Genomic DNA, 19,698 nt, shown 5'->3' with positions numbered 1-19,698 from the left:
CCACTGTACTTGACTCTCTGGATATGCCGACTCTTAGCCCAGGGCTGAGAAGCACTTCGTAATCACAGTGGAGTAGACATGGAGCAGAAGCCTTTTTCTTCGCTGGGTCTTGGCATTATTATGATTATTATTATTATCATTCTTATTTTGTGTGGCAGTGGGGTTTGAACTCAAGTTACCACACTTGCTGGGCAGTACTTTTCCTGCTTGAGTGACTGCACCAACCCATTTTAGTGATGAATTTTTTTTGAGACAGTTTGAGGAACTCTTTGCTCAGGACAGGCTTTGAACCCTGATCTTCCTGATCTCTGCCTCCTAAGTACCTAGGATTATAGTGTGAGCTACCGGTGCCCAGCTGAGTCTTAGCATTTTTGTTGGTATTTGTGATGATTCCTGTGTCTGTATTCATTTCCTTATTTTAGTGAAGAATGGTGAATAATATCACTTGAAACAGAGCCCCATTGTCTATCAAACTATAGTCTTTCTGCCTCAGTAGGACTTCTTGGGACAGTCTATCATTGATCACCCCAGTAACAGTATCCATGTACTGATCAGAAATACTCTATTTCCAATGGGTACTCTGGACTCACACAGGAGAATAGTTGATTCCAGAGTAAACATGAGGATTTAGGACTCACTCTGGATACTTTATAGGGATTTTTGCTTACACTTTGACAGCTTTTTGAGGGACATGGTTGCAAGCTGTCAAATCATCAGTAGCTATTTAGTTGAGGGAAAAAGAAGTTAGAGAAGATAAGAGGTCACATTCCACAACACAAAGATGCAAGACTGGTCTTTTGGAGACACGGTGTAGCCATGTGATGCCCTGCTAGAAGAGAAGAGAAAGACAAGCTCCAGAGTCACACTCCCAAGACCATGTGTGTCAATAGCACTGGACATAGAGTAGCAGGGAGAGCTATGGCCATCTCAGCCCAGGTTCTGAGGATCTAAAGTTGCACTGCTGTTGATATACTTTATCATACGGGATTTTCCTGCCTTACTTACTTACTTACCGACATGCCTGCTGGTTTATGTGTTAGAACTTCAGCACACTGCAGCACCAATGGGGACTCCAGGTTACTTGGATCACTGCCATCCTTGTCTTCATTTATACCAGGTGTTCATTTGAGGCTGTATTTTCGAGGCAGTATCAGGTTCTCATCAGCTTAAGGAAACTGCACAGCATTCATGTCAGAGAGCGTAGTTAAAAATTGTTTATATCAGCTTCAGTCTAGATAGACCTGATAGTGAGACTAAATAGTGGGGCTCCTTGCTATTTTCCTGCTCATTATATCTTTGCTAACACTCCTTCCTAATGGGACTTAAAGTTGTCTCTATAGAGCTGACAGAATGTCAGGGCTTAAAAGACAGTATGATCTGGGCCTTTGAATAAAACTAGCACTTTGGGAAGAGATGGATAGACTCTCTCTCAGTCTTTTTCTCTTTCTGTTTTTGCAGTACTGGAGTTTGAACTCAGGGCCTCATACTTGGTAGGCAGGTGTTCTACTTGAGCTTCTTTGCCAGCTTTGCTTTTGTTAAGGTGAACAAAAGGAAGCCATGTTAGAACTGGAACCCTCCACTTGAAGGTGACATTGAAAAACTTCCACCCACCCCTAAAGAAAATAGTCATTCACCTTTAACTATTTAGTAGAAACTCTGCCCCTGGCTTAGAAGGAATGACCTGCCTTTAAGTCATGATATCCAAGGGTCAGAGAGCCATTAAGGATTATCCGGGCAAGTAACATTCCGGGGGCTTTGCCACCCACCTTCATAAATACCCCAGTCTGTAAGGGGATGTGGGGTCTCTTGCTTGGATGCCCCCTGCAGGACCACTTCTCCACTATAAACCCTGTACTGGCAATTGAGCTGTGTCCCCATCTGTCCATCCCATGCTTTCTTTCACTTCTAACATTTTAGTGCTAAGTACTTTTGAGGTAGGTTCTCACTTTTTTTCCCTCCTCTCATGCTCCCTTCTTCTCTCTCTCTCAGTATAGTTGGTGTTTGTACTCAGACTTTGTGCTTGCAAATCAGGCACTTAACACTGTGAGTACATTTTTCAAAATTATTTGGAAATGGGATCTCTAGAACTACTTCCTGGGCAGGGTTTGAGCCTTGACCCTCCTGATCTCAGCCTCCCAGGTAGCTATGATTAGAGGCATGAGCCACCAGTGCCTGGTGAGATTGATAGTTTCTTAAGGAAGTTATAACTCTATGACTGGGTTAACTTGAAAGCAAAGATTATTAATTTGCCTCCTTGAAGGCATAAGTGAAAGTGAGCCTGATCTAAAAGAGAGCAGAGTTAAGAGGAAAGAGGTAGGTAGAAGGATCAGAAACATCATCCTGCTTTCCATTCACTGTGTATCCTCAGGTCACTTCTGGAATTGATTTTGTTTACAAGGGTTTTGTAGAAGAGTCTGGTACTTTGTTCACAAAGAGTTCCTACTGAATGAAATTGCACACAGTAAAGAGCAGAACAGAGAATTTGCAGCAATGACTTTATTTGGGCTTGGGAAAGGAACTTAGGCACCTGGCCCAGGAGACTTAGCAGTGGCCTTCTGCATCTCCAGGCAAATGGTACACGCATTTTTACTTTCTTGATGATTAACGGCAGCAGAGGTTGTAGTAGATACCACGGTATAAGCACGTTCCAATTCTGCGTTCTCGAAAATTACATCCTCCCCTTCTACAGTAGCAGTTTACTCCTGCTCTTAAACCTGGGGACACAGAGCAAGCATTTAGCATCTAGTACCCCAGGGCAGCAGTAGGTAGTAGGTAGTAGGAGTCCTGGGGAAGGTGCTTTCTGTGTGGAGTAAGCTCATTCTGACCATAGTAGTATGAAAAACCACAATCAATAGAAATAAATACACATGGTGAGTGTGGGTTACAGACAAGACTCAAAACTCTTGCTCCATCACACAAATATGTGAACACACCCACACTCCTGTCCACTGTTTCTATGAGATCCTCCTGATAAGGTCTGATTCGGTGTCTCATACCTGTAATCTCAGCTATTTGGGAGGCAGATATCAGAAGGGTTGTGGTTTAAGATCAGCCAGGACAGGGCTGGCTGAGTGGCTGAAGCTGTAAGTGTACCTACCTAGCAAGTGGGAGGCCTTAGTTTAAGCCCATACCACCAAAAATAAAAAAAGATGAATCAGGGCAAAAACTTAGTACCCTGACAAAGAAGCTGGACAATGAGTAATTTCAACTCTGCAGGAGGATGCAGGCAGGAGGTTTGTGGTCTGTGTCAGCTCTGGAACAAAAATGTGAGACCCTACCTTAAGATAACTAAAGCAAAATGGTCTGGGGTATGCTCAAGTGGTAGAAATCTTGCCTAACAAGAATGAGAACTTGAATTCAAACCCCAGTACTACCAATCCTCCCAAAATCAAATAGCCAAAAATCCTCAAACAGATCCCCAAATAGATGGAATTAAATGTCTCTTTATGAATACTTCTACTCATTTAGACTCAGAGAAAACAAGGGAGATTCTTCAAATTGTAAAACCTAGTAATATTCACAAAAATATCTTGGAATCAAGTAATTGTAGAAAAAGTATTTCTTGTATCTAATTGGCTTTGTCCAGTGAGAATATGAAGGGTCATTGTGGTGACATACAGTGTCCTAAGTGACTGCTCTAGACCAGATTCCAGAGCTGGTCTCCAGCCGTACCTCTCAATTCTGCATCTCTATCCTGTTGGATTTCTTACCTGCATCTCGTAAATCAGAGCTTTCCTCCCCTGTAATGGAGATGGTTGTTATTGGGTCCACTTCCTCCATCTGCTCCTGGGCTGAAGCCTCCTCAACTGTTGCTGGGAGAGGATCACTCTGGGCCTGGAGGGCCAGCAGGAGAATGGCAGCAAGGAGAGCAAATGTCTTCATGGCTGGTGTCACCTGGAAAGGGAAAGCAGGAGCCAATTGTGTGGGGAGTGAGGAGTCAGCTGTATTTGTAGGTCGACTAGGAGAAGGCTTGGAGACAATCCCTGCAGCCAGATAAAGTGTGCAGTCATGGGGAAGGGAGGAGGCATTCCCTTAAGGTCTCCTTATGTCCCACTGTCCTGACAGCTCCCATCATGACACTGGTGTGTATGTTCAGTGACTGTCCTCAGCTCAAGTTGATAATCATGTTAAATCATCTGTTGTCTCTTCCTGTTTCTCACATGAGTTTCCTACTTGCTATTTGATTAACATTTACTTTTTAATATTCAAAGAAGAAAGCAATGCTTTCATTTACTAAGTTCTGAGATCAAATATTTCTAAATTTTGAGAATGGATCCCTCTACTGTCTGGAGGTGTGTATTCTGAGATGAGACCTGGACTCCAGTAGAGTAGACGGTTGACCCTGGTGGGTTTCAGGGCATTGCTACCCTCGTGAAGAAGGTCTAGAGGCTTTGGGGTGATCAGGTTCCTGCTGGAGGAAGTGTGGAGGTCACAACGACTTTAAAAGTATATAGGTAAGCATGAACTTGGTTGGATGCTAGCTGAAGAGTTGGATAAGACCAAAGAATGTTTATTTTTCCATCTTTATTGAGTTATGAATGACAATTTAAAACTGAATATATCTAAATGGGACAACTGGATTATTTGATAATTATGCAATTGGGCCTTTATCCTAAATTAAATGCATTCAAGACCTAAACACAAGACCAGAAACTACTACAAGAAAACTTAGAGATTAAGTTCTTGACATGTGTCCTAGGAAGTGATTTATTGACATTACAATTGAGGTATAGGCAACAAAGCAAGAGTAGACATGTGTGATTGCATCAGACTACAAAACTGGGCACAGCAGAAAAAACAAATATTTGAATGAAAGGCAAGCTAAAATAAGGCAGAAAATATTTGCAAAACATACATCTGATAAGAAATTATCAAAATGTATAAGCAACTCACACAATTCAACATCAAAAAACAGTATGTAGATTAAAAAAATGAGAAGGAAGCTCAAATGATCACTTTCTCAAAAAAGATGTTTTAAGAATCTTTTCTGTCTCTATTGGAAATGAAAAGTAGCATCCATGTGTTTTGAAGCAAACCTTTTGACCTTCTCATTCCCTAAGCCCATAGCTACTGTCCTAGAAGACACTAGAGGTCCACATAGAAGAACTCCTGATGGGGATTCCCAAGTTTCAACTTCTTCAGAGCACCCTTGCCTTTAGGGTTCAGTTGCAGCCTGGCATCAATGACACAACCATAGAATGAACTTTCAGAGTTTCCATTACTTACAGATGGTGGAGCTATATGGGTTGAGCAGAGGTCAGCAGATAGCAGTTCTTCGTCCAGGACTCAGGATGAAAGCCAGCTGCTCACTCCCAGGACAGAGACCTCCCTTATATCATGGTCACTTGCAAGCCGTGTCTAATTTCAAACAACTCTGTCACAAGAGCAGTTGAGAAATTTGGTGTGGAGCTGGGTCAAGCAGGGCTCCCTAAGGACTTCTTGTTGTCTCAGTCAGACTTTGTCAAGTGTAGCACCCAATTATTGTTTCTTCATCAGTCTACACACAGTGGACCTTGTGATTCTGAGGCCGTTTGCTGAAAGTGTATCACCAGGAACACAATTGCACTTGGTTAAGACAACGCAATACTGATGACAATGAATATGTAGAGGAGGATTGGAAGTTCAGTTCTCAGTTAGCCTCCCCAAGACCTAGGGTCCAATCATGAGAATAACTAATACCATTCTGCAGAGCCTAGATATTGAACTCATGGACACCTCTGCTAGTGAAGCTGAGCAGAGCAAATTTTGCTGGAGTCTTCCTCAAGAATCAATGTGAGTGCTTTGTTCTCTGGAGTGGATATAGGCAGCCTAGCTTGGCCAGTGGACTTCCAGGCCTAGTCGGTTTTCTAGGACCACCTGGGCTAGGCACTTATGAGATTGCTGCATGAAACTCAATGTGTCTTGGATGTCTTTTATAGAAGCTGCCCAGGTGACAGAGAGATGGGCATTAGCCTGTCTCACCTGGTGGTATGTGCTCAAAGGTACCATACCCAATCCATTAGTGGACAGGCTGAATGGTCAATGTAGATCCAGAATGACCAGGATGAAAATTGCATTCTCAGTATGAACAGACTTTATGTCAGATGGTTCCCCCTTGAGTTATTTGAGGGAAAGAATTAGAGAGACAACTGTACATTAAAAATGTATGACCTTCTACCATCTTCCTTTTACTCATAATGATGTTAATGGGACCACATTTGGGGAAAAAAAGCAATGAGTATAGTGACTCCCAAGGCAATAAAACTTTAGTGAGGCTACTTAACCATTATGTAACTGATTGGTCAATATGACCATAAGGATGGTCATGCATGTACAGTCACTCCTGGGCATTCTCAGTGAGACTGGATGGATCATAGAGAATGATGGAAAGGGTGAACTTGATGATGACATATTATAAGAACTTTTGTAAATGTCACAATGTGACTTCAGTATGATAATAATAAAAGACTGAATGAATGAGAAAAAAAGAGGAACTACTTTCTTTAGTTTACACTTCACACTTCCTCATTAAACTGCAACATGCAGTATAAAAGTAGTTCTCTCCTTCTGACCTTGGCTGCTACCCCAAGTGATCACCACTCTCTTGTAACTGAGCAAGAACATCTTAAAAAAAGATGCTAATCTGGCGGGAGAGGTGGGCATTTGCTAAAATGTCTCCTTTGAGCATAGAAATGCTTGCAATAAAGGAAAAAATACATTTAAAAAGGACAATTGTCTTAGAATGAGCATGTGATGGAACCCATCCTTCATTAAAGGGATGCTCAAGGAAAACAGACCTCTATGTTGCAGCGACCTGAATTTTGTAAACCACCTAGACTTGAAAACTATGGGCAAAACAGATGAAGTCAAGACAGAGTAATAGAAAGAATGATTAAATAAACCAGGTGACAGAAGAAAAGGGAACACTCATCCTAAACTCCCAACCCACTTTTTCACCATAAATCCTCCTGAAATTTGAACGCTCAATCTGTCACTTTTCAGATATTTTTACAGTCATGTCTGGCTTTGTAGTATTCATTCTTTGCTTTATTTTACAAAGAAACTTTCTTAGTCACTCCTAGATATGTCCTAAAATTTTGTTTGCAACTCATGTCAGGAACCTGGTGTCCAAAGGCCAGTAGACGCCTCCTCCTTTATTGAAGACCTCTCTGCAGCCTCACTGGTTCTAATAACATCTGGAGCACCAGTTTCGATGGGTGTTATCAAATTTTGAATAAGTGACAGAAACCAAGGAGAGCTGCAGCATTCTCCTCAGCCTTTAGGGGGATGTGGAGTCTCAAGGCTTGTGTCAGGTGGTAACAATGCCACATGAGAAGGCTGCTGGCACTTCAAAGAATAATGAGTCCTAGTCATATGGCAGCACTAACAGTTTAAATGTGGGAATTGGGCAAAGGTGTCAGCAGAGCATATGGACAAATGAGGGCCCTTTGGGGAACTGGGCCTCAGATGACAGTTTTAGGTTCAAGGGCTTAGGTCTTTGCCTGTAGGGGCCCAGCGGATTTGGGAAGAAAGAGGAAAGTTTGTATGTGCAGTTGGGAAAGCTTCACGGTTGTGACACCTTCTGGTGGTCAGCAGAAGTTAGAAGTGCACAGTCTCATTGACACAGAGCACTCTCCAGTCCTTAGGCATTTCTCCATGGAGGCAGGAGACAGTGGCAGTGGTGGGAAATGTGGTTTCATTTGGGTGCTGTAACACACAAGTCTCCCAAGTCCCTTTTTTTTACATAACTTGTAGGGAAGCTACACAACCTGACCTAGGCTCTGTGGTTTCCTTACAGTAAGATGCATGACTACTAGGACTTCACTTAATGCAATGCAAAGTGTGCCCACAGCAAATGCCATTGTATGGTTCATTTCTAGGCTACTTAGCAAGCATGAGCTGAGGGAAGCAGCAAGACAAGAGTAGGGGCACCGGATGCAGTCATCATTATACCTCAGGGTCCAGGTTGTCTGTAGCATAAGAGGGGGTGGTTTGCTGGGGATTTTGTGGTACCAGTGACATTTGTTGGTGCCACTCTTTCCTTCAACATCGCTTGGATTGTGGAGCTATGGGCTGAAGCCGCATCACTTCCAACAACAACCTCAGGGATTAGGTGGCGGTGTCTAAATTTTGGCCATCTGTGTTGGGGATCATCTACCCGGGTGACATCCAATATTAGAAGTGGAGCTATGTGTAGTCTAATGGTTTTTGTAATCTTGTGAGGCTCTTTGTGGACTTTCAGGTCCCTGCCTCCCTGTACTGCACCATTGCACAAACACATTAGCCCCTGTAAATTTCAGGCCAGAATTTCATGGAAGCTTGAATGGAAATTTCCTGAGTGCTATGGGTTTTTTTTCCATACTCACAAAATACCAGTTGGAGGCACATGTACATCTTAAGCCAGGAATAACTTTGAATGCTTTTCTGCACATGAAGCTTTGCCCCTACCCACAGGGCACATCTGGGTTTTTTGCATAGAATCATTCACCAGTGCTGACGTATTGGTGGGCCATCTGCCCAACTCTAAACTTGATTTGGCATTTTCGAGCCCTGGTTGTGTTTACTAATTGGTGCCACTGAACACATTTAATAAGCAAGGTTTGGATTGATAGGCATGGACCCCATTCTGTGTTTTTTAAGACATCTTTTTAATACAGGTCTTGTGCATGCCTCAGATTTTTCTCTTGTGGTACAATTTATAACCTTGGCAAGCTTTTTCAGAGAGCTTTCTAGTCTGCTAGAGTGGCATCAAATACCATCTTCCTAAAACACAATGCACATAAGAAACCAACCAATTCCCACCATAGAGAGTACCATGTGACCGGTGCTCTATATTGACATCAATTATGGGGCCATCTCTGGCCAACATTTTGTTATTGACTCCCTCTATCGTTTATTTCAGCCATAGTTGGTATTATGCTTGTACATGCTTAGTGTTTGCTACTGTCCATGTCTACAGTTTGAAAGTTGCTTCTTGTTTAGTGACCCAGACTGTAATGTCTGTGAGACTCAAACTCTATTGCTTGTGAGAGGGATGCATGGAAGATACCATCTGACCTTTGAAAGTGGTAAAACTAGAGCTTCTGAGAAAGCTGCAAGTAAAGAAATTAACCAGGTTAGGCTAAAGCACAGGGCCTGCTCTTTGTCAGCAGGTCTGGCTGTCAGTCATCAATGGATCATTGGTTATTTCTTGTCCCTGATCAGGTCAACAATAAATATTTGATGACAACAACTTGTAAAGACAGAAGGATATAGCTGGGTACAGTGGCTCATTCCTGTAATCCTAGGTGTTTGGGAGCTTGAGATTATGAGGATAGTGTGTCAAGGTCAGCCTATGCAAATATTTCATGACAATCCATCTCCAAATTAACCAGAGGAAAATGGATTGGAGGTGTGACTCAAGCAATGGAGTAAAGTACCAGGGTCTGCTCTTTTCCAGGAGGCCTGTCTGTCAGACACTAATGGATCATTGCTTGTTGCTGGTGCCTGATGAAGTCACTAGTAACTATTTATAATAACAGCATGTAAAGATACAGGGATGCACCATTAGTAGAGAAAATATATACCTATGAGAAATGGAACCTGAGGCTCCCATGATAACCCTTGCAGTTTTGGCCCAGTTGTAGGAGGAAAACGATGGCCACAGGAACAGGAATGAAGAAGGTTAGGGCTCTTGGAATGAGCATGGTAATATTGGGGGTCATTGACCCATCCTGAAGCTTGGTACCAATGACACTGGGAGGCCAGTGTGTTGACTTCTGAGGCTCGTGGCCTGGAAGCATTATGCTACCTAAAAGCTACAGTTCTCACCTCTGGTGCACTGTAGCACTGAGGAGGGAATCTGATTTGAATCAATGCTAGCAGGTAGTCCAAAGGAGAAAGCAAGAGAGTGTGGAAGAAGTTACTGAAGTGTTGTGGATGGGAAAAGGCAGTGGGAGGCAGGTGAAAGTGTCTGCTGGATGCTGCATAGGGAGAGTACTTGCCTGGGTGGGAGGGGCCCAAGGAAGTCGATTTGCCACCTGCATAAGTGATATTTTCCTAGAAATGAGGGCCAGTGCTTAGGGATGCTGCAGCCTTTGAAGCATGTGGCACTCAGCTCTTCCTGGGCTGAAGAAGGTAGCTGAACATGAGACAGCAACAAGATTCAGGGGTCTTATCCAGGATAATGTGTGGGTAGAGAATAGAGGCCAGTCAGAGAGTCTAGTTGTCCTCATATATTTTCTGAACTGCACAGTACCCAGACAGAGCCAGTTAGTGCATTTTCTATAACCACTGAAACCACCGATGGGGCTTGAGGTTGAGAGCTCTGGTCCAAACAGGAATTCTGGATGTGCAAATAGCATTCTTAGTACCACCCTTGCTCTCAAAGACAGCAGAAAATATACAGTCTCATGGCTGTGCCATAGAGGCTTGTGGAGGAAGAGGCCAAGTTCTTCAGTGTGAGCAGGTGGACTGGGTTGAAAGGCTACTGCAACTGACTTTGTCTGGATTCCTTTCCCAATAAACTTTGTGTACTCAGAAGTAGGTACAGAGCACCTCCAGAAGTGACCTCTTCATGCACCCTGGTTCTTCACCCCAAGTCCCTGGGACAGAGTGTTTATTCCTTTTTTTTTCTAGAAGTGTCTATTGTTGTATGATGACATTTCATTTTGATATCTCCATAAATGCATATGTTGTACTTTGGTCATATCCATCTCCTCTATTACTCTTTCTTGTCCTAGCTCTCCTTCCCCACATTTCTTACAATTTTAGAGGGTGTGGTATGTTGTTTTCATACATGTTTATACTGTATATACTCGTACTCACCACCCCCATTTGCTCTTCTTCCCTATCCCTTCTCCACTGATTCGCTCCAAATGTCCCCTTTTGCATCCATATCATTTTTAAAGTCTGGATTCTGTGTACAGAGACACGTGGTATTTTCTTTGCTATTCTGTCTTATTTTTTCAGCTTGATGATCTCCACTTCCATCCATTTTCCTAAAAGCAACATCATTTCACTGTTTATGGCTGTATATACTCTGTACTGTGTGTATTCCCATTTTCTTTGTCTAGTTTTTGGTTGATGGGGGTCTTGACTAATTCCATACATTTTCTAATGGAACGGTGCTGTAATAAACATGGGTATGCAGGTATCTGTTGTGTGCTGACTTAATTTCCTTCAAATATATGTCTTGGAGTGCTATAGCAAGAGCATATGGGAGTTCTATTTTTAGTTTTTTGAGTAACCTCCATCCTGACTCATCCAGCCAGAGCAGTTTACATTCCCAGCAACATTGTAGGAGGGTTTTTCTTCCATGCCCCTTGTCAGCTTTGTTGTCGTTTCCTTGATGATAGCCATTCTGACTATGGTGAGACAGAAGTACAAAATTATTTTATGTGCATTTACTTTATGGCTAAGAATGTTGAACGTTTCTTCATGCATTTTTTTGGTCATTTTTTCTTCCTTTGGGAATTATCTGTTCATTTCATTTGTCCCTTTATCGATTGAATCGTTCTTTTTGTGTTTAGTTTTTTTAGTTCTTTATATATACTGGATATTAATGCCTTGTCTGATGAATAGCCGGCAAGTATTTTCTCTCATTCTGGCAATTTTTTCATTTGATGGGCATTAGCTTTTTCCAATTGGATGCAATTCCTTTGTCATTCTTGCTGTCTTTTCCTCAACTATTTGAGTCTTAATCAGAAAGTCGTGGTATCTGCCTCTATCTCCAAGTATTTCCCTTGTGTTTTCCTGTAGTGCCATCAAAGTTACATGAGATGAGAGATAAGGATGTGGTTTTAGTCTTGTACATGGGGATATTCAGTTTCCCCAACATTTGCTCAAGAGGCCGTTTTTTTTTTCTTTCAGATGAGTGTTTTTGCCACCTTTGTCAACCATCAGATGGATGTAATTTATGGGTTTGTTTCTGATCTTTAGTTATGGTCCACTGATTTATGCATCTGTTTTGTGCTAGTACCATACTGTTTTTGCTACTGTAGTATAATTTGAAGTCAGGTGTTATGATACCTCCTGCATTGCTCTTTTGTTCAGGGTTGCTTGGGCTACGTGGGGTGATTTGTGCTTCCATATGAATTTTAGGCTTCATTTTCCTATTTCTGTAAAGAATGTCATTGGAACTTGATGAGAATTGTGTTGGATCTGTAGATCTCTTTTAGTTGTATAACCATTTTGACAATGTTGTTTTTGCCAATTCATGAATAAGGAAGTCTATTCATCTTCTAGTGTCTTCTTCAATAACTTTCTTCAGTGTTTTATAGTTTTCACTGGAGAGGAATTTAATCTTCTAATATATGTTTATTCATAGTTATTTTGAGGCTATTATGAGTGGTTTCTTGTTTTGATTTCTTTCTCAGCGTGTTCATTATATGTATAAAGAAAATTTACTGTTTTTTGTATGTTTTTTTTTATCCTTCTATTCTGCTAAAAGTGTTTGTCAGATGTAAGAGTTCTTGGTTGAGGCCCTAGGTTCTTTTAAGTTTAGGTCATATAGTCTGCAAATAGGGATAATTTGACTTCTTCTCTTCCTATTTTTTTCCCTTACCTTTCTCTTACCTTTCTGATTTTCATAAGAATTCAATCACTGTCTTAACTAAGAGTGGAAAAAGTGGACACTCTTGTCCTGTTTGTGATTTTAGAGGGAATGCTTTCAGTTTTTCCCCATTTATTATATTGATATTTGTTTGTCATATGTAACCTTTTTTTCTGTTGAGATATGTTTCGCTGTTCCTAGTTTCTTCATGACTTTTATCAGGAAGGATGTTGTACTTTGTCATCGGCTTTATCTTCATCTATTGATATGATCATGTGATTTTTGTCCTGCATTCTATTTCTGTGTTGTATGATATTTATTGATTTGTGTATATTGAATCATCCTATTATTTCTAGAATTAACCCAACTTCATCATAGTGTATGATCTTTTTCATGTGTTGTTGAATTTGGTTTGAAATCAATTTATTGAGAAGTTTTACATCTGTATTTATCATGGAAATTAAAGCATAATTTTTTCTTTGTTGTGTCCTTTTCTAGTTTTAGTATCAGTGTAATCCTTGCTATGTAAACTGAGTGTGGCAGCACCCTTTCTATTTTATGTAACATTTGAGGGGTATTGATGTTACTTCTTCTTAAAAGGCCACAGAATTCTGCTGTGAATTCTGGTCCTGTTTTTTTTTTCCATTGTGATACTATACTAGCGGTCGATCTCATTGGTCACTATAAGTCTGTTCAACTTGTTAATAGCTGGTAGCTCAATTTTGGCAAGTGTTATGTCTAGACATTTATACATTTCTTCAATATTTTCTATCTTACCAGAATATGAGGTTTCAAATATTCCCTAATGATCCTCTGAATTTCACTGGTATTTGTCATAATTCCCCTTTTACATCACTGATTTTATTAATTTGAGTCTTCTCCTTTTTTCTGTTTTTTTTTTCTTTTGTTGAACTAGGGCCTCACACTTGCTAGGCATGAACTCCTTCCACTTGAGCCACTGTACAAACCTTTTTTTCCTGAGAATTTTTTTTTTTGAAATAGAGTCTTGAAACTGTTTGCCCGAGGCTGTTTGTAAACTGTGATACTCCTGATCTCTGCCACCTGAGTAACTAGGATTGCAGGTGTGAGCCATTGGTACCTTTCCTTTAGGTTAGTTTGGGTAACCAATAGAACATGTTGCTTCTCTTTTCAAAGAACCAACTCATTTTTGCATTGGTTCTTTGCATTGTTCTTTTAGTCTCCACTTTATTAATTTCTTCTTAAAACTTTTAATCATATAATTAGGTTATTTTTGAGATCTTTTTCTTTTTCAGTACTGAGGATTGAACCATAGCCTTGTGTATAGTAGGCAGGTGCTCTACCACTAAACGATACCTCCAGCCCAAGAGCTTTCTGATTTTTAATGTAGACACACATAGCCATAATTTTTCTTTCCTTAGCACTGCCTCACAACCTTTGTCCCCAAGGTTCTGGTAGATTGTGTCAGTTTCATTTGATTCTATAAGTTTTTAGATTTGCTTGTTGAATTCTTCTGTGTCAAAAAGTGTGTTTTTGGTTTCCATGTGTTTGACTAATTTCCATAGTCTCTTGCTATTAATTTCTAATCTTATTCCATGATGATATGTTAATATACAGGAAATTATTTCAGTACTTGTGAATTTGTTAAGACTTGCTTACTGGTCAAAAGTGTGATCTATTTTGGAAGAAGTTCTGTGGGCTTCTGAGAAGAATCTGGATGAAATACTCTTCAGATGTCTGTTATGTCCATTTGATCTGTGGTGCAGTTTAACTCTTTGGATCTTACCTTTGTTGATTTTTTTCTCAAAATGATTTATGAAGTCATGTCAGTAGGGTGTTGAAATTACCCAATATTATTATTTCAGAAACTATCTGTCTCTGTGTATTCAGTAGTGTTTACTTTATAAAATTAGGTGCACAGCTACTTAGTTCATATATTTGTATCATCATTATCTCTTGTTAATAGATTACTCTGTTTGTTAATATGCAGTGGCATTCTTTATCTCTTCTAACTGATTTTGGATTGACATCTACTTTGTCAGAGTACAATTAAGTTACTCCTGCTTGCCTTCAACTTCCACTTGCTTACATATCATTTTGCATCTTTTCACTTTTATTCTGTGCATGTCTTTGCCTGTGTTTCTTGTCAACAACAAACAGTTGCATTTTGGTTTTCTAATCTAATCAGCCAGTCTATGCCTTTTGATTAGAGAATTAAGACCATTTTAATTTACTACTTTACTTATGAAGTAGTCATAGTCTGTAATCAAATAGATAGAACATGTGGCATTATTGAAAAGTATAGATCAGTGGATTATCAAAGTGTTTAGAGTAGTAAAGGAAGGTCACGAGGTTTCCGTCCATATCTCCACTCCTCTCCCTTCCCCACATTCACATAGATGCAAAAATTAAAGTCTAAATGCCTTTTTGAAAGAACTCTTTATCTGGGGTCAAGCTTATTTCCCCCTTCACAAGCTATCAATATCCTGCAACCAAAAGATAAGGCCCCATCATGATCATCATCACTGAGCCCTGTTCCTGTTCATATAGTCCTCCACTCTCATGTCTAAGCCTCATCAATAGCCAAGCATCTAGGAGATTCCATTGAAATGCAGTTTATTGAGGTCAATGGCTGTGTCTCTGTTCCTCTCAGTGGGTTTCCACCTTGAAATGTCCTAAGTCACAAATAATGAGCTAATGCCCACCCTCTGTTCCCAGTGAAGTGGGAACTGCTCCTACAGAGACCTGAGCAGAGCGCACCACAGCAGTTCCTCCTGGCCAGCAGATGGCACTGTGGTCCTGACGAATCACCTTTGTCTCTCAGAGGGTCTGAAAAGGGGATGGAGCACTGTATAGTGGGGTTGAGGATCAAGTGCTGGAATTCTGAACCTTCAACCTTATGTCAGTCCTGAAGCGGGTGAGTCAAATAAAACACAGGAGATTTGATGAAAGAGGCTGGGATTCATGAGTTAATAGGGAAGTACTGAGCACCAGCGAGGCTCTGAGTTCACAAACCAAGCACAGCCCTTGGAAATCACTTTAGAAATTTGACAGGTTGGGGACAGTGCTAAAATCAATTGTGGAGTTTCGTGTAAGTGTACATCTCCTTACAATTCAGTCTCCTTAGCCCTATAATATGTATAGCATAATCCACAGAGAGCTTCACACTGTTCTTAGCTCACTATAGAAATTATAATTGCTTTTTACCTAAGCCAAGGTTAGTATGTGGTGCTTACAGCCCAAATCACAGCAGCAGCCCCTGTCTGCTCTCATTTTACAGTGATCAAGTGTGTTTACCTGAGTGTATATGGCTATTGTGTGCTGGAAATAGGACTGGAGTTTGTATCATCTGATTCTCAATGCTCCCAAAGATTTTATATATTGGGAAATTCAGCTACTGGCTGAATAACACTTTTTAGATGTTCTTGGTCAACATACAGAGATATTTTCAGATTCACCAAAAGAAGAAATCTCCATATAACGATAAAGCCAAATTCTTCTGAGTGGAGTGGCTCATGTATAAGCAGCTTCCCAGTACCAGTGTTTGTCATTGATCCTTTGCACTTGTTTGTCCACCCTGATAGTTCACAAAACCCTGGGTCACAGTTAGCATGAATAAGCTCCTTTGATGGTCCCATTCTTACATTTGAACACAACGGTGTGTCATTGGTCAGGCCTGGTTCGTTCCTTATGGATAGGTCTCTGAAAATTGACCAGAGTTACCTAGTCCCATCTACATTGTAGAGACATATCAGGAATTCCCACTTATAAACCAGAAAATGGACCAGCATGAGACAATCAATCTTTCTTGACATCTGCAACTTGAACTTCACATCCTCCATAATTTTGATAAATTAGTTTCCGCTGCTTATAAGCTGCAGAGTAAATGGTATTTTGTAAGGTTGTCCAATGAGTATGATGTGAACTTTAGATAGGAGGAAAGCATTTTGGCACACAATTTATTCTACTACAGTCAAAATAGCAGAAGGTATATTTCATAATAACTATAAGAGAGGAATTTGATGTTTCACCACAAATAAAGAAAATTGTTTGAGGTAATAGATATGCTAATGACCCTGATTTGATCAAATATAATGTTTGCATGTGTCAAAGTTCCACATGTATACCATAGATTAGTATAATTAGTATGTGCCAGTAAAAAAATAAGTAAATAAACCAATGTCTTCTATTTTAAAAGGAATACTGCACCAGGCACTTTTAAAAAATGAGTAGGAAAAATATTTTCAGACTATTGCCATGAGGTGAAGATTTTGCACTAAGGAGAGAGGTTGAACTCAATGGTTTTGAAGTGAAAAGCAAAAGAATTTCTCAGCACTGAGATAAGGCAGTGAACAAACACTGGAGCATGTCACAAGGGAGGTTAGTTAATGTCATTGAGCCATCTTTGCTCATTATCATTTGTTGAATTTAGGCATCTATCCCTTCTCAGAGACTGAGGGACTATCTCTTTCAAAGACATCTTAAACAGTTGTCTCCACATTTGACTTAATCTTTATTTCCTTATCCTATCCCATGTGTGTGTCAAATGTTGTTTGGGTGTTCAGTAAATATCCAGTGGATTTCACCCATGAACTTTGCATTATCTTAAAGGCTGTGAAAATTGCTTGAGCTCTTTGGATATTTTTTAATATCTCATCTTCATCTCTGTCCCTGGAGTTGGCATCTGTCATAGTCCATCAGAGACTGTCATAGTAACCAGCAAGTGTGATGCTCCCACTGTACCTTCATCTATTAAATGTGGATGGGAATGTTTCATTCAGCCAATATGCTCTTCTTCTTAATTGATAGATGCTTTTGAGGCTGTCTGCTGTGAACTCAATTTTATACTTGTACCTCGCATCATCACTTCCTCAAATCCCATGAAGTCCCTGACCTTGTAAGTTCTTGTCTCTTATGCCACTGTGTCTGTCGAAAATTCTTCTCTACCTCTTCTTTTTATCTGTCGAAGATACCACATCTATTTTCAGATTAATATTCACCATGAGGACCTAAAATACAGCTCAGGGCTGAAGCCCAAGCCTAGCATGCAACAAGCTCTGGGTTCAATTTACAATAACTCCTTTCCCGCAAAAGGAAAAGATTCACTGTTAAATCATTTTTAACATACTCTTCTTTAATTCTAAAGTCCTAATGCTTCCCAAGTCCCATTAACCATCTATTATTATGACATTTTTATTGGTATATTCTCTTATATTTAAGTGTAAACAATTTTAGTTAGTGTTTAAAGTGTAACCTGTTCTTACAGCTGAACATACAAGCTTTTTAATTTTGTAGCCTTCAGTTTTTTTTAGTGAAGAATGGTGAATAATATCACTTGAAACAGAGCCCCATTGTCTATCAAACTATAGTCTTTCTGCCTCAGTAGGACTTCTTGGGACAGTCTATCATTGATTATCCCAACAACAGTATCCATGTACTGATCAGAAATACTCTATTTCCAATGGGTACTCTGGACTCACACAGGAGAATAGTTGATTCAAGAGTAAACATGAGGATTTTAGGACTCACTCTGGATACTTTATAGGGATTTTTGCTTACACATTGACAGTTTTTTGAGGGACGTGGTTGCAAGCTGTCAAATCATCAGTAGCTATTTAGTTGAGGGAAAAAGAAGTTAGAGAAGATAAGAGGTCACATTCCACAACACAAAGATGCAAGACTGGTCTTTTGGAGACACAGGGTGTAGCCATGTGATGCCCTGCTAGAAGAGAAGAGAAAGACAAGCTCCAGAGTCACACTCCCAAGACCATGTGTGTCAATAGCACTGGACACAGAGTAGCAGGGAGAGCTATGGCCATCTCAGCCCAGGTTCTGAGGATCTCAAATTGCACTGCTGTTGCTGTACTTTATCAGACTGGATTATCCTGCCTTACTCACTGACATGCCTGCTGGTTTATATGTTAGAACTTCAGCACACTGCAGAACCAATGGGACTCCAGGTTACTTGGAACACTGCCATCCCTGTCTTCATTTATACCAGGTGTTCATTTGAGGCTGTATTTTTCGAGGCAGTATCAGGTTCTCACCAGCTTAAGGAAACTGCACAAGGTTCATGTCACAGATGTAGTTAAGGAATTGTTTATAGCAGCTTCAGTCTAGACACCTGACAGTGAGACTAATTAGTGGGACTCCTTGCTATTCTCCTGCTCATTATATCTTTGCTAACACTCCTTCCTAATGTTAGGAAGGGACTTAGTGTTATCTCTATAGAGCTGACAGAATGTCAGGGCTTAAAAGACAGATGTATGATCTGGGTCTTTGAATAAAACTAGCACTTTGGGAAGAGGTGGATAGACTCTCTCTCTCAGTCTTTTCTCTTTCTCTTTTTGCAGTACTGGAGTTTGAACTCAGGGCCTCACACTTGGTAGGCAGGTGTTCTACTTGAGCTTCTTTGCCAGCTTTCTTTTTGTGAGGGTGAACAAAAGGAAGCCATGTTAGAACTGGAACCCACCCACTTGTAGGTGACTTATTGAAAACCTTCCACCCAACCCTAAAGAAAAACAGGCATTCACCTTTAACCATTTACTAGACACTCCACTTCTGGCTTAGAAGGAATGACCTGCCCTTAAGCCATGATCTCCAGAGGGTCAGAGGGCCATTAAGGATTATCTGGCCCAGTGATCTTCCTGGGGCTTTGCCACCCTCCTTCATAAATACCCCAGTCTGTAAGTGGCTGTGGGTTCTCCAGCTGTCTTTCTGGTGATGACTTACACAGGACCACGTCTCCACAATAAACCCTGTACTGGCAATTGAGCTGTGTCCCCACCTGTCCATCCCGTGCTTTGTTTCATTTCTAACACTTTAGTGCTGAGTACCTTTGAAGTAGGTTCTCACTTTTATTTTCCTTCCTCCTTCCCTCCCTCTCTCTCTCCCTCTCTCTCTCTCTCTCTCTCAGTGGAATTGGTGTTCATACTCAGACTTTTTGCTTGCAAATCAGGCACTTTACAGTGTGAATACATTTTTGCTGATTGTTTGGAAATGGGATCTCTAGAACTACTTCCTGGGCAGGTTTTGAGCCATGATCTTCCTGATCTCAGCTTCCCGGGTGGCTATGATTAGAGGCATGAGCCACCAGTGCCTGGTGAGATTGATAGTTTCTTAGGGAAGTTATAACTCTGTGACTGGGTTAACTTGAAAGTAAAGATTATTAATTTGCCTCCTTGAAGGCATAAGTGAAAGTGAGCCTG

At 40.6% G+C, this 19,698-nt stretch overlaps 2 long non-coding RNA genes across 2 annotated transcripts in view; one reads left to right on the top strand and one right to left on the bottom strand.

Annotated features, from left to right (window-relative positions):
* The window catches only part of LOC141416944 (uncharacterized), a 136,054-nt gene that overhangs the window by 10,322 nt on the left and 106,034 nt on the right, over nt 1–19,698 (top strand). The gene's annotated exons all lie outside the window — the stretch shown is intronic.
* Nucleotides 2,482–5,384, bottom strand: LOC109678545 (uncharacterized). The gene is made up of 3 exons (XR_012441584.1): nt 5,227–5,384; nt 3,711–3,894; nt 2,482–2,714 (listed from the first exon to the last, which is right to left on the bottom strand). It is a non-coding gene; the product is annotated as an uncharacterized lncRNA (long non-coding RNA).

This window comes from Castor canadensis, chromosome 14 (genome assembly GCF_047511655.1).
Source record: "Castor canadensis chromosome 14, mCasCan1.hap1v2, whole genome shotgun sequence".
Taxonomy (NCBI): Eukaryota; Metazoa; Chordata; class Mammalia; order Rodentia; family Castoridae; genus Castor; species Castor canadensis.
Note: the sequence above shows the minus strand (reverse complement) of the source record. Positions and strands in the feature narration are given on the sequence as shown.